Source organism: Triticum urartu, chromosome 7A (assembly GCF_056163025.1).
Source record: "Triticum urartu cultivar PI428250 chromosome 7A, HENAU_Tu73, whole genome shotgun sequence".
NCBI classification, from domain to species: domain Eukaryota; kingdom Viridiplantae; phylum Streptophyta; class Magnoliopsida; order Poales; family Poaceae; genus Triticum; species Triticum urartu.
The window spans coordinates 702,630,650-702,646,886 of NC_141879.1; the positions used below are offsets into that span (position 1 = coordinate 702,630,650).

A 16,237-nucleotide genomic window follows, 5' to 3' on the forward strand; every position below is an offset into this window, starting at 1 on the left:
ATTTTTTTATTTTTTCCTTCAACAAATTGTTTTCTTCTTCAACTAAATTTAACCTCTCGACAATAGGGTCGGTTGGCATTTCCGATTCACATACATCCTAGATGAATAAAATCTATGTCACGTTGGTCGGCATAATTTTCATAAACAATAAATGAACCAATAGTTATAAAGATAATATACATACCAAATCCGAATCATAGACAGGATGAGGGCCGACGGGGGCGGATACCAAAACCATCGCACTATATAAGATGCAATAATAAATGTAAGAAAATGATACAAGTATCTATCTAAACATACAAGTAAGAATATTTTTCCTTTCAGAAAGAAGATAAGAACAAGAGGCTCACCACGGTGGTGTCGGTGATGAGATCGGCGCGGGTGATCGACGGCGGTGAAGACGGGGACGGGGCGTGACGGACCGCTAAATCTAGACAAATCTTGAGGAAAATGGATCTTGGAGGTCGAGCTTCAAGAGGAGAAAGCTTAAGTAGTGTGGCTCGGGCATTCCATCGAACACCTCATGTGCATAGGAGGTGAGCTAGAGCACCACAAAGCCCTCTCCCCCTCGACCAGAAAAAACAGAGCACTGTGCTCTGCTCTTGCGCGAGGGGGTATATATAGGCACCTCATTGGTCCCGGTTGATGACATGAACCGGGACTAAAGGGAAGCCTTTGGTCCCGGTTCAAGCCACCAACCGGGACCAATGATGGTGGGCCAGGAGCGAGGCCCATTGGTCCCGGTTCGTCCCACCAACCGGGACCAAAAGGTCCAGACGAACCGGGACCAATGGCCCACGTGGCCCGGCCGGCCCCCTGGGCTCACGAACCGGGACCAATGCCCACATTGGTCCCGGTTCTAGACTGAACCGGGACTAATGGGCTGAGCCGGCCTGGACCATAGCCCTGTTTTCTACTAGTGTGGCTTGGTTGAGGCCTCAGGTATTAGATATTAAGTTTGGCTGCGAGGTCTGTTTGGTATTAGGCCCAGACTATCAGCATCTCTGCATCAACTGGATAGGAGTAGCGACAGTTGTTGCCTAGACGGTGGCTTCAGACTTACTGTTGTATTTCTTTGTAAGGTCTTTGTGAATAATTAATAAAGTGGTTGCATGCATCGCCCAGATGCAGAGGTCGGGGGTCCTCCTCCTTTTCTAAAAAAAAATGCCTGGTGTTTAGATCAAAATTTTGCCTGCAAGTTAACTGATAAATGCATGATCCCTGGATAAAGAAGTTGTTTCTGGGATTTGCTCACACTTCTGGGTTTAATAGTTCTAATCGTGTGATACATGAGGTACACAATAATTGTTCCATTCATGAGCCGATGCTACAACTATGGTACATGATATTTGGGTTATCTGCGCCTATGAGTTATTTGATCATGCTAAAATGCTCACAGTAACTAGATCACTCCTGCTTGTGCATAATCGTAGAAATTTTCTATTTAGGTTTGTAGCTTCAGCTATGCAATTTCATTCTCTTATGTTTTTAAATCAATATGGGTCGCTTAGCTTCATGAATTGCTTAACTACTTGCATGATTTTCCAAAAATTGTACACTGGTAATTATAAAATTCTTAATTGTAGAGTAATAGAAAATAATGAAAAACATTATTTACCTTCATTCTTTTATTCCCTTTTAAGGGCCACATACTTGAGACCCAAACTCAACAATTTTCAAGGCCATCAGACCCAAGATAAAAAAAACACCTCTCCTGCTATTGTACTCCTTTGCTACAACTTACTGAAATTACTCTTAGCAGCAAACTATGCATGGCGTCTCCGACCATGCCTCTGTAGTAGTTCTCTTGGCTCAATGTACTCAAAACAGGGTCGCATATGAAAATTTATATTCCATATCCCGGGTTTATATATTTATATGAACTATAATTCTATTGGACAAATGTATGGGCACGGCAACGCGCGCTACCAATCATCTGGTCTTAGTGAAAACACACATTATTTCGGTACTCCTCAGGCGACGGCGGTTCCGGTGGCAGCGCAGTACCTGGGGCGGCGCAGATCCGGGTGATGTCTGGGCTCTTTGGGGCCCCATCTGGGGTCTGGGCGGGCCTAGTTCGGCTCCGCCTGCGACGGCTCCGGCAGACGGAGGTGCGGCACATGCGGGGCGTTGTGGAGACGGCGGTGCGCCCGCTGCAGCGTGGCGACGGGAGCATCACGAGCCTTTCAAGCTCGGCCGGGCCTAGGTGCCTGGTTTGCTCCTCCTGCTGCATCCGGTCGTTGATCGTTGATGGCGGTGGAGATTGTCCCATCCCACGTGGCCGCTGCCATTGCCGCTCCTCGTTCCCGTCTGCTCCCTCTAGGATCCGTTGGTCCCGCTTCGGACTCTATGATGAGACAGTGGTGGTGGCTCTAAGACCATGGTGGTGCATGTTGGTGGTGGGCAAAAGCTGCAGCTGTGCAGGAACTGGGGAGTTGGAGAGACCTCCTTTGGGTCGTTGCAGCACACGACATCCGTGGCTTGGCCAGCCATATCGCAGCAAGTTGTTGGGCATCGAGCAGCGCCGATGCACTACCAATCGGCAAACTGATTTTGGGAAAGATTGAGCCTCGACAACTTTACTAGTTTGTTGAAGGATTTTTTTTTAAACGAAGGCAAAAGCCTTGTCTTTTTCATTAATAAAGAAGGAGATAGTTGCCCAGTTACTATTGAAAACCAGCCGAAAACCGATATAAACAGAGCTAAGCCCTCATCTATAGCCACGTCCACTCCCGCCAACATGGCAGCCACACCATAAGATGCCCAACACCACGCCCAAGCCTCAAGCGGACTACTCCCAAAATAAGAAGCACCGGAGTGAGAAACACAGCCTTGAGACTAACATCTTGCAAGGGTTGTCACATTGCCCAAGCCAGCATTTGTCACTTGGTTGACATTCTTGACCTTCCTTTCATTGACCAAGCGGTCCAAATCTTGGATGATTGAAGGCACGACAAGGAGACCTTTGATCAACTCGGAGAAGACATGAAAATTGGTATCACGCCCTGTTGCCAATCTGCAACCCTTCCCAACAGCCCACTCATCAACATAGCAAACAGTAGCAAGGTTGAACTCATCATCCACCTTGCCAATGGAGATCATCTTGTGGTGGCCATCAGGCGCCAAAGCACAAGTCCCCATGGGATTACGGTAATGGTCCAATTAAGTTATTTCCTCCTAGATTCAATTGTCGTGGGTTCTTAAGGGCCCCGATGCTCGGTGGCACTTTCCCGGACAACCTGTTTGCGCCTAGATTTAGTATTTGAAGCGTAATGGATAGGTTACCAACAGATTGTGGTAGAAATCCTTGTAGTTGATTTCTGTGTAAGGAGAGTGTTCCTAGTGAAGGACAATTGCTCAGGGAACTTAAAAAATCCCAGCTTTGTTTGTCTCTTGCTTCAAGCCAGTTTTCATCAAGGGTTGCTTCTTCTAGCTTATTTAGTTTACCCAGATGGATAGGGATTTGGCCAGTGAAAAAATTAGATGACAAATCTGTTGGCGCCGCCTCTCCTTGCAGCGCCGCTCCTTCTTCTACATCTGACTACTCTTCCTCTTGTGGTTTTTCTCAAACACACACCCATGAAAGAAACTCCCAGGAAACACACACACACACACACACACGCACACACGCAAGGAGAGCCCCAAGGTCTTTGCGCTGAGGCATTCTTCATCGAGAGCACAAGCGCTACATTGTTTCCTTCAGCCCTCACGACCTCCTTTCATCACTCCGATGCAAGATATGTTGGAAATATGAGTAATTTATCAAATGATTTTATTAACGGAAATACTAAATAAAACATGACTAATATAGCAGAGATAAAGTAAGTCATGCAATCTGACACAGAGAAGGTAAATAGCATCTTCATATATGAACTTGAACTAAACACATATAGAACAGACACTAGATGAAGTTGTATATATGAAGTAGAACTTAACATATGTAGGGCAGAAACTAGAGCAAAGAACTGTTGCAGGACTTCTAACAGAAAGAGTAAGAACACGTACGAGACAGCAGCAACAGAAGCACTGGACTTGGGGTCGACATCCTCTCCAGCCATTGATGAGGTTGTCGACGCCGGGGAAGAAGTCGTCGTCGGGGAAGTAGTCGTCGGAGTCAGTGATGAAGAAGTCAGTAGTCGCGCGGAGCGCTCCCCAAAAACCTTATCACCGTTCTCCCGTACAGGACTCAAAGAGGTGCGGTTTCGGAGGCCTACTGTCCCGACCTGAGGTGCACGCCGCAAGCCCAGATGGGGAAGAATATAGCGGCAACGCAGTGCTCGGAACTTTGTGGCGAGAGAAAGAGGAGTTTCTGGTGTGTCTCTCTGGAGAGGAGTGACCTCTCTTATATAGGCACGGGAGAAGGAGGCGAACAGGCTGCAACGGGAGGTGAAGCAACAGAGGGAGACAAAGCGAACAGGCTTCGGCCGAAGAGGCGAGCCGCTCGGATTCAGTGTCCACTACAGAAAAATGTTTCAGCTTCCGCGTGACCTTTCGCATACCCGTCGTGCGTGGCAAAATTTTAGACATCAGCTCATTCCCGCAACCCGCGGCATGGCGAGGCGGGCGGCGGAGGAGGAGCGCGCGTGGATGTCCCTCTTGTTCTCATGCTCATACAAGTGGGGAAAGAACCTCCCTTATAAAGAGGTCCAACCCCCTCTAAACTAGCAATGTGGGACTAAACTTTAGTTCCACCTCTTGCCTTGCACGTATGGGCTGCATATACCTCTAGGATTTATTAAGTATTTCTGAAATTGTTATTGGACTTGACTCAAAATAGACAAAATTCAAGCAAAATATATATACACATAGCCAGGGGCTAATGGCCTGATGCAAATCCCATGCACACGCACGCACACATAGCCCGGCCGGCATACTCGCCACTAACCGCACCACCTCCTTGCATGCAGTAAGCCACTAACTAACTAACCCATATCTACATGCACGTACTAACTGGCCTTATCTCACTCCTTGCTAGAATCACTCCAACTGCCACAAGACTCGGCCATATTCAGCAGCCACCTCAACGGCCAGGCTCAACTTGATCTTGCAACCGGGTAGCTATACATTCTTTAGAACTTTCTTCTTCTCAACTCATGTATGAGACAATTCTTGGGTGGCTGGCTGATTCTTTACAGTTAGATATGCTTGCGGCAAATGAATAAAAAACCAATTGACGTTTTAGCTTCAAAAAAAAACTTGATCTTGCAACCCATCACGCTCTAGCCGCCATCACGTCATGCCGCATCTCACGGCGTTGCCGTATCTCACAGCAACATCGACATCTCGTCGTGCTCGCCATGTCACACGGCAGCCTGACATCTCATCTTCTCCGCGTGTCTCCGCTGAAGCTTTATCGGACTAGCTACTCTCTAACCTATCCTACATGCATGACAAAACTAAACTAAATGTTGGAAATATGAGCAAATTACTACGAAATTTAATCCAAATAAATAAAAGACAAATCATGACTACAGTAGTAGAGATTAAACTAATCATGTGAACTAACATAGCAGATGAACAGATTACATGTAGGGCACATACTAGAAACATGAATTTTACCGCGATCTCGAACAGGAAGGATAGAATCACATACAGTGCAGCAGGAGCAGTACCGCCGGCGTTGACGTTGTCGCCCATGTTGTCGAGGATGAGGTTGCCGAGGTCGGGGAAGAAGTCGTCGTTCGCGAAGTCGTGACTGCCAGCAGTCGCGCGAGTGCGCTCCCCAAAAACCTGATCGCCACTCTCCCATATAGTAAACCCCACGTCCGAGTCGTCACGATCCAAAAAAATCAAAAACGGTTCAGTAATTAATGCGTCCATTAATTATTAATTAATGACTCATTAATTTTTCCCGAGCAGCAAAAATATAGACAACGTGCATAGCTCTGTCCCCGGCTCGGCTCAATTCCGTAACCCGCGGCGCGGTGCGTCGTGACGAGGCGAGCGAGGAGGAGGAGCGCGCGTGTAGGTCTCCTCTTCTCATGCTCATACAAGTGGTAGAAGAGCTCACCTTATAAAAAGGTGCAACTCTCTCTCAACTTATGAGATGGGACTAAACTTTAATCTCACTCACTCCACTCACATGTGTGCATGAATGGGTCAAGAGAATTTCAGAATTTTATTTGGGCTTTGGACCAAAGGCCTACTAGCAAAATTTCAACACTAAATATGCAGAACATGCATCAAGATTAAAGCTAAGAAAATCTAGCGTTTCCAGCATTGAAGCATTGCCTAGTGAATCTGGGATGTGGCCTTCCAACCTATTTTTGGCCAGTTTCACCGATGTCGGGTGGTAGTGGGCCGCTTAACATATTTGTACTCAAGTTTAGTGTTTGAAGATGTGATAGATTGAACAATGTTGATGGAATACTACCCGATAGACTATTTCCATCAAAAAATGCCCATGCCATATCTGGCAATTGCCCAAGCTCTTGAGGAATGCTTCCCTCGAGCTGATTTTCTGAAAGGATTAATTCTTCTAAGTGAGTGATGTTGCTGAAGGTTGGCGGGATATTTCCGGTGAGGTTGTTTTGCGAAAGATACAAACCTAATAAATTGGAGAGGGAACCTATGTTAGGAACTGGAGTTTGGAACAATTTGTAAGTGCGTCTGGAATGTTCCCGTGCAATAAGTTGTCACCTAGGCTAAGCACTACCGGAATCGCATCCTATGCCGACGGCCAGGGCCGTCGGCATAGCCCTGAATGGCCGTCGGGACAGGCCTATGCCGACGGCCCCCGTCGGCATAGGGCCGTCGGCAAAATATCCGTCGGCGTAGCCAGAAAGGCCGTTGGCATAGAAAGGCCGTCGGCATAAGACCTATCCCGACGGTGTCCGTACATCTATGCCGACGGCGAATGCCGTCGGCAACGTTATCGCCTAACGGCGGCCGCCGTCAAGTCTGCCCAACCACTTGTCTCCACGTGGCACCCCTATGCCGACGGCCTGGCCGTCGGCTTAGCATAAAACTGTGCCGACGGCTAGACCGTCGGCATAGAGCTGCCACGTGCCAACCGGCGGCTGCTCGTGGGCCAGGGCTATGCCGACGGCCCCGCCGTCGGCATAGTCTGAGATTAAGCCGACGGCCAGGCCGTCGGCATAGTCCTTCAAACGGAGATCCCAGTTGCTGACACGTGGGCACCTATGCCGACGGCCAGGCCGTCGGCATACTTTCAAACTATGCCGACGGCTAGGCCGTCGGCATAGGTGCCCACGTGTCAGCAACTGGGAGCTCACGCTGGCCCTATGCCGACGGCCTAGCCGTCGGCATAGTTTGCTTTTAATTTTTTTTTCTTTTTCCTGTTTGTTTTCAAATCAGTTCAATTCAGATAACATCACATATATAACAGCACATATCAGCAGCACATATCAACGAACGTAAGCATAAGCATCATGACAACAATAGATCATCATCACACAAGCATAAGCATATCAACGAATGTAAGCATAAGCATCATCACACAAGTCAGCTAAATGATTCCTTCGTGATGAAAAGGCGCTGCAGTCTTTTTATAAAATCAAGATACCGAAGAACCTTAACAGGGATGGTTAGCTGCTTTTTCTCACCATCCTCACCGACCACCTCAATGTACCGAGACGAACCGCACTTCCTACAGTACTTGTCATCCGCATACTCGTGCCTAAACAAAAGGCAATTCTTCGGGCAAACATCTATTTTCTCATAATCCATAGAGAGTGCCTTCATGATTTTCTTTGTATCGTACATGCTTTTCGGCAGTTCATGACCCTCAGGGAGGCTGTTAGCCCATACTCCCAGGAATGCTTCGAAGCATTTCTGGCTACAGCCGTACTCAGCCTTGACTGCAATCAGTTGCGAGATGGCATCCAGCTGAGATATTTTCGCACCCGCATAAAGAGGTTTCTTCGACGAGGCCAAGACCTCCAAGAAGGCCTTTGCGGTTGCCTCCGGCTCCTCCGGTTCATTCTCTGAAGGTGTCGCATTTGCCGTTTCTGCAACAACGACATCATCTAGCATGTCCCTGACCCCGTCATTCTCATATCCATCGATGCGTTGTCGCATCACCTCCTCTCTACCACGGTCCTGCTCGGCTATGTTTATCGGCGGCATGTCAAAGTTTGGCATATATCCGTGCGTGCGAAGATGCTCAGTCATGTCCGTCTGATTTCTACGGTGACGTCTGGCACATCTCGCACAGGGGCATGGTGGGATAATTCTCATTGGACGACGGAATATCTCCTTCAAATACACATCGGTTTTCGCGATCCACTCTGATGTTACTCGATTCCGACGGATAAAACCACTGTACATCCACTGATTATCTGCCATCCTCTGCTTTTTTGCAACCCACACAACATAATTAATGATTCACTTAAATTAATCACATCAAATTTTCATTTTCTACCGCGTTTAATCCACCTACATCTCTAATTGGTAAAGATGGGTCCTAATCCCACCCGAGAATGTGTAGATTGAGTAAGTTCTCCATTCTACCCCGTTCCGAGACAAAATTTCGGCAGCACCTCCCCGCTGTTCTCCAGATACACGTCTCGGCAAATAGCCGAGAGAATGTGCTCCGGAGAACAACGGGGAGGCGCTGCCGAAATCCTGTCTCGGAACGGGGTAGAACATGGAGAACATACCCAATCTACACATCCTCGGGCTGTCCGTGGAAAACGCTGGACAATCCGAAAGAGTTGCGGTGATAAATATGCAATTGAATGCATATTTATCCATGCAACCCTTTCGGACGGGAGACGCCTAGGTTACGTCAGTTCACTTGAGAATGAAATCTAGTGATATGAAAAAATGGAGGAGATGGACTTGTAGCTCACCCTCGGTTGTAGAGGAAGTAGTCGAATAGCAGAGGGATGCTCAGGGGGACCAACGCGCCAGACAACGGTCACTCTGATGAAATGCGACACCACAACGCCTGCAAATTCCACCGAAAGAACAACTTAGATCATCACATCTCAGTAAAGTGTCAAACTTTTTTCTTCCATTTTGTTAGCAAGATCATCATGAGTATCATTTTTTTTAGCAAGATCATCACATATTAGTAAGTCTCAAAATTTTGTCTTCAATTATTTTATCAAGATCATTATGTTTTTTTAGCAAGATCATCATGAGTATCATTTTTTTATCAAGATCATTATGAGTATCAAAAAAATAACAAGATCATCACATCTCAGTCAAGTGTCAAATTTTGTCCAACATCCATCCATCCATTCATCTATCATTAACTTTACCAACATACATTCGTCAACATGACCTAACATTAAATATATGACAAACAAAGTTTCTAAAAAAATTCACCGACATTCCATCCATCCACCATCTATGATTTTAACAACATCCACATCATCAACATCATCATCTATCATCATTAACATCATCATCTATCATGTAACAATCATCATACATTTGCAACTATCATCAAAAAATCCATCATCTAACGTCATGCCCCTTGTTCAAAAAATTGCTTTTCTTGCATTTCTCACATTTGTAACTATCATCAAATCATCTATCAACTAACTATGCATCCATCCATCTAGTTACATAACTATGAACAACAACAAAATTATCAAAAAAAAAATCTACAGAGAGGGAGGGAGGAAGCTCACCGTGGGGAGGTCCGGCTCGGGGGGAGGGGCGGGGACGGAGGTCGGGGGAGGGAGGGGCGGGGCGGGGCGGCCCGGGGTTGGTGCGGCGCGGGGCGGCGGAGGTCGGGGGAGGGAGGGCCGTCGACGGCGGTCTTGGGGCGGCGCGGGCACTGGGGGCGGTGCGGCGGCGGTGGGGGAGGGGATTGGGGCGGCGCGGGCAGTGGGGGGCGGCGTGGCGGCGGTGGGGGATGGGATGGGGGCGGCGGCGCGGGTGGGGATCGGGGTCGGGCGGGGGGGAGACGGTGCGGGGGAGATGGGGAATGGGTGGTCGGGGGCGAACCGCTGCGGATAAGGTCAACCTATGCTGACGGCTTGGCCGTCGGCATAGGCCTGGCCCTTTTCCACGTCATCGATCCGTGGGCGTGCGCGCTTCTATGCCGACGGGCTTTGACCAGTGGGCCTCCCCACCCGGTTGTGTTCGGTCAGCCCATAGGTACACTTTGGAGCAACATCCGGGCCAGATCCACAACAAGATCCCCTCCGTGTAGACCCGACACGTCCGTTTCCCCCCTCCAGGTGCCGGCGGCGGCGCCGTCCGTGAAGGGGGGCACATCCCGGAGACGTGTGCCGCCTCTTCGGACATGCCACCACATCACCCTGCATGTATGAGGGCCCGGTGCCACGCTCCGGTGGCATTGCTACCCCCCAGGGCCCCCGTCCCGCCTAACCCTGTAGCGATTGACCACGCGATCTAACCCTTTGACTTTGCACGGACGAGCTTTGACCAGTGGACCTCCCCACCCCGTTGTGTTAGGTCAGCCCAAAGGAACACTCTGGAGCAACATCCGAGCCAGACCCACAGCAAGATCCCCTCCGTGTAGACCCCACGCGTCCGTTTCCCCCCTCCAGGTGCCGGCGACGGCGCCGTCCGTGAGGGGGGGCACATCCCGGAGACGTGTGCCGCCTCTTCGGACATGCCACCACATCACCCCGCATGTATGAGGGCCCGGTGCCACGCTCCAGTGGCATTGCTACCCCCCAGGGCCCCCGTCCCGCCTAACCCTGTAGCGATTGACCACGCGATCTAGCCCTTTGACTTTGCACGGACGCGCTTTGACCAGTGGCCCTCCCCACCCGGTTGTGTTAGGTCAGCCCATAGGAACACTCTGGAGCAACATCCGGGCCAGACCCACAGCAAGATCCCCTCCGTGTAGACCCCACGCGTCCGTTTCCCCCCTCCAGGTGCCGGCGACGGCGCCGTCCGTGAGGGGGGGCACACCCCGGACACGCGTCCCGCCTCTTCAGACATGCCACCACACCACCCCGCATGTATGAGGGCCCGGTGCCACACTCCGGTTGCATTGCTACCCCCCAGGGCCCCCGTCCCGCCTAACCCTGTAGCGATTGACCACGCGATCTAGCCCTTTGACTTTGCACGGACGGGCTTTGACCAGCGGACCTCCACTCCCGGTTGTGTTAGGTCAGCCCATAGTAACACTCTGGAGCAACATCCGGGCCAGACCCACAGCAAGATCCCCTCCGTGTAGACCCCACGCGTCCGTTTCCCCCCTCCAGGTGCCGGCGACGGCGCCGTCCGTGAGGAGGGGCACACCCCGGTCACGCGTCCCGCCTCTTCGGACATGCCACCACATCACCCCGCATGTATGAGGGCCCGGTGCCACGCTCCGGTGGCATTGCTACCCCCCCAAGGCCCCCGTCCCGCCTAACCTTGTAGCGTTTGACCACGCGATCTAGCCCTTTGACTTTGCATGGACGGGCTTTGACCAGTGGGCCTCCCCACCCGGTTGTGTTAGGTCAGCCCATAGTAACACTCTGGAGCAACATCCGGGCCAGACCCACAGCAAGATCCCCTCCGTGTAGACCCCACGCGTCCGTTTCCCCCCTCCAGGTGCCGGCGGCGGCGCCGTCCGTGAGGAGGGGCACACCCCGGACACGCGTCCCGCATCTTCGGACATGCCACCACATCACCCCGCATGTATGAGGGCTCGGTGCCGCGCTCCGGTGGCATTGCTATCCCCCCAGGGCCCCCGTCCCGCCTAACCCTGTAGCGTTTGACCACGCGATCTAGCCCTTTGACTTTGCACGGACGGGCTTTGACCAGTGGGCCTCCCCACCCAGTTGTGTTAGGTCAGCCCATAGTAACACTCTGGAGCAACATCCGGGCCAGACCCATAACAAGATCCCCTCCGTGTAGACCCCACGCGTCCGTTTACCCCCTCCAGGTGCCGGCGGCGGCGCCGTCCGTGAGGGGGGGCACACCCCGGACACGCGTCCCGCCTCTTCAGACATGCCACCACACCACCCCGCATGTATGAGGGCCCGGTGCCACGCTCCGGTGGCATTGCTACCCCCCAGGGCCCCCGTCCCGCCTAACCCTGTAGCGATTGACCACGCGATCTAGCCCTTTGACTTTGCACGGACGGGCTTTGACCAGTGGACCTCCCCACCCGGTTGTGTTAGGTCAGCCCTTAGTAACACTCTGGAGCAACATCCGGGCCAGACCACAGCAAGATCCCCTCCGTGTAGACCCCACGCGTCCGTTTCCCCCCTCCAGGTGCCGGCGACGGCGCCGTCCGTGAGGAGGGGCACACCCCGGACACGCGTCCCGCCTCTTCGGACATGCCACCACATCACCCCGCATGTATGAGGGCCCGGTGCCACGCTCCGGTGGCATTGCTACCCCCCCAGGGCCCCCGTCCCGCCTAACCCTGTAGCGATTGACCACGCGATCTAGCCCTTTAACTTTGCACGGACGGGCTTTTGACCAGTGGACCTCCCCACCCGGTTGTGTTCGGTCAGCCCATAGGTACACTTTGGAGCAACATCCGGGCCAGACCCACTGCAAGATCCCTTCCGTGTAGACCCCACGCGTCCGTTTACCCCCTCCAGGTGCCGGCGGCGGCGCCGTCCGTGGGGGGGGCACACCCCGGACACGCGTCCCGCCTCTTCAGACATGCCACCACACCACCCCGCATGTATGAGGGCCCGGTGCCACGCTCCGGTGGCATTGCTACCCCCAGGGCCCCCGTCCCGCCTAACCCTGTAGCGATTGACCACGCGATCTAGCCCTTTGACTTTGCACGGACGGGCTTTGACCAGTGGACCTCCCCACCCGGTTGTGTTAGGTCAGCCCATAGTAACACTCTGGAGCAACATCCGGGCCAGACCCACAGCAAGATCCCCTCCGTGTAGACCCCACGCGTCCATTTCCCCCCTCCAGGTGCCGGCGACGGCGCCGTCCGTGAGGAGGGGCACACCCCGGACACGCGTCCCGCCTCTTCGGACATGCCACCACATCCCCCCGCATGTATGAGGGCCCGGTGCCACGCTCCGGTGGCATTGCTACCCCCCAGGGCCCCCGTCCCGCCTAACCCTGTAGCGTTTGACCACGCGATCTAGCCCTTTGAGTTTGCACGGACGGGCTTTGACCAGTGGGCCTCCCCACCCGGTTGTGTTAGGTCAGCCCATCGGAACACTCTGGAGCAACATCCGAGCCAGACCCACAGCAAGATCCCCTCCGTGTAGACCCCACGCGTCCGTTTACCCCCTCTAGGTGCCGGCGGCAGCGACGTTCGTAACGGGGGGCGGCAATCGATATACCATCGGTAATGTTTTTTTAGATAAGGCATAATTATCTTATGCAAAAACAAAAACTAAAATAAAGTAAAAATAACAAAACAAAGTAAAAATAAAAAAATAAAGTAAAATATACGTATGCCGACGGCAAGGCCGTCGGCATATCTGTGCACACACGCAGGTTATCCCGCGGATCGATGACGGGGCGTGGCACAGGGATCGATGACGTGGCGAAGGGGCCTATGCCGACGGCCTCGCCGTAGGCATACCTCTGCCACAGATAGTATAAAAAATTAAGTAAAGTAAACATTTGCCGACGGCCAGGCCGTCGGCATATCTGTGCACACACGGATCGATGACGTGCTGTGTCATACGGATCGTTGACGTGGCAGAGGGGCCTATGCCGACGGCTAAGCCGTAGGCATACCTCTGCCACAGATATGCCGACGGCAGCCGTTACCGCCCGTCGGCGTAGGTTAAACGCCGTCAAGCGTCAGCACTGACCAGGGAGTTGGGCCCGGGATATGCCGACGGCCTGTCCTATGCCGACGGGCGCCGTAGGCTTATCTCGGGCGGTCCCGACGGCCACGTCTATGCCGACGGCCCCGTCGGCATAGATCAATGTATGCCGACGGCTTTTCTACGCCTACGGCCCACCCTTGGCCGTCGGCATAGGTGCGGCGATGCCGACGGGGGCCGTCAGCATAGATTTGGCCGTCGGCAAACCCAGTTTTTCTGGTAGTGAAGGTCCTTAATTTTCTAGGACGGCCAAGAGGGGGCAACTGTCCAGTAAACCGATTTGATCCTAGATCAAGAGATCTAAGGAAGGTCAGGTTTCCTAGAGATGGTGTGATTTGGCCCGCCAAGCTCAGATTGTAGAGGTCAAGCACCGTAATGGGTCCTGGGTGCCGTGTGCTGCAGTTGACTCCCAACCACATATAATAGTGGATGTTGTCACTCCAAGAGTACAAGGCTCCTGTCGGGTCCTCTGTGATGCCCTCTTTGAAATCGAGCAGGGAATGTCGATCTGTGGTGTTACCATGAACAGCAGAGCAATTGGCGTCATTGACTCCATAGAACAACAGTAATAGTACTGCTACTAGCACGAGCGTGCTGAGTTGCCGAGACCGCCAAGCACCCATGACGTCTATATCCCCTGCAAAGGGCAAGACATATGCATTTTTAACGTAAGAAGCTCCATTAAATTCAGAATGTATATCCATTTTCATAGCGCTTTACTTGTATGCACCAATAAATGAGAGCATTTCTTTTTTGCCTTCTCGGAGAAGGTGGACAGATAGAGCTTGATGTGGTGAAAATGAAAATAAATCATAAATTAGCTATATTTTTTGTAAAAGTGCGTTGCAAAGTTTAAACACACAATATCTTACCTTGTATTCCAAGCCTCTTCGACCATGTACTCTATATATACCCACAAGGTTCAGATCAATACAAGACTAAAAATTATTCAGGGTTCCAATATTTTTTACATGGAATCAGAGCCTCGCTAGATTCTAAGCCCACCCATCAGTTCCGCTACACGCCACCCGGGAAGATTAATTTCCAATCCCGGGGGCACAACACGTGACCAATCAAAGTTTAGATCAGCACTTTAGATTAGTTTAAATCAACTTCTCCAATTTTGAAATTTCATAAGATTAATTTTTCTTTAGGTGAAAATAATTCGATGATCCTAAAATTCTGGTAAAGCAGTGCAAAATCAACATCATGTCATGGCGGTGTGCGACCAAGGCAAGACGTGTGGATGCTTCGATCCGACGAGCAGCACCCTCAGCTTTCTGCATCGACTTGACATTGTCATTACACACACCATCTCGTCGCTGAAAACCGTCGCATTGCCATCATTCTGTCCGCACGAGGAATTGCTCCGGAACGCCGCAGAGACGACACACACATCCTCCCTTCCCTAACCACGGCTGCCGCTCGCCGCCGCCACCGTGTACCCAGCCGGTCGGGTCTAGGAAATACAACCCCGATCGGCGTTGGACTGGTCCCGAGATGGCTCGCTCGCGCCTGGTGAAAGGAACCAAACCGTGTCCACCCTAGGTACTCCTCCGTACAATAATATAGGATTCTTGCTACATCCAATATGTACGTCCAAACTCAACCTGTGGTTGGATGGTTAGAGGGACTGTGCTATTCCCAACCCATTAGGATTCAAGTCCCGGTGCTCGCATTTATTCCTGAATTTATTTCAGAATTTCTGGCAATGCACATTCAGTGGAAGGAGATGTTCCCGTTGAAGACGCTGGCTCAGTCTTTCGGAGATGCTCATAGAGATAGGGTGTGCATGTGTGCGCGTGTATATGAGCGTTTGTGTCTGTACAGTATTAAAAAAAACTCAATATCTAAAACTCCTCGAAGAAAATAAAATCACAACTCTAAGCTTTGAAAAAATTGTGAAAATTTAAAGGTAGATACAGTAACAATCGTGGCAGCACCAAACACTAGATGATTATGATTACTAAGTTAAAAAGTTGCGATGGCTGATGCAGGCGGAGCAATAACTAGTCAGGAGGAGAGATGATGATACGCAACCTCTGCTAGCTCGCGGCCCTTTTCTGCTTGGTTTTTGCCGTGTGGTGGGTGTGGGAGATGGATACTTGGATGCTCTCAGCTCTAGCTCAGACCACAGGGGTTTAAAAGCACCTAGAGAGCATCCTCACATCCACACACTCCGGCCGGTGCGAGTTGGTTGGATACATCGTACTACCTCGCTTGACCTCAGATGGATGAGGCGGAGACCATGACTCCGTCAAATTTGCCTACTTTTCATCTCGCGCTCCTCCACCATTTGCGTCGCTGTTTGAGCTGGACAGGATTGAAGCGGCAGAACGACTCTAGCCGGGCGGAGACCTGCGTCAGTCGCGCGTCGCAGTTTGCACAGACAGAATGTACTCCTTCCGTTCCGAATTACTTGTGCATGTAAGGATGTTATTAGGAAAGCAACTTGTATTACAAGGAGGCCAAAGCCACCATATATATGATGTACATGAGGATGCCAAAAGGTAAGAATACAAAAAGCCAAAGGCCATCAT

The 16,237-nt window shown here is 51.3% G+C and overlaps 1 pseudogene; it reads right to left on the minus strand.

Annotated features, from left to right (window-relative positions):
- Positions 1-3,115: 3,115 nt before the first annotated feature.
- Positions 3,116-14,404, minus strand: LOC125519384 (receptor-like protein 9DC1; annotated as a pseudogene).
- Between the last annotated feature and the right edge of the window lie 1,833 nt (positions 14,405-16,237).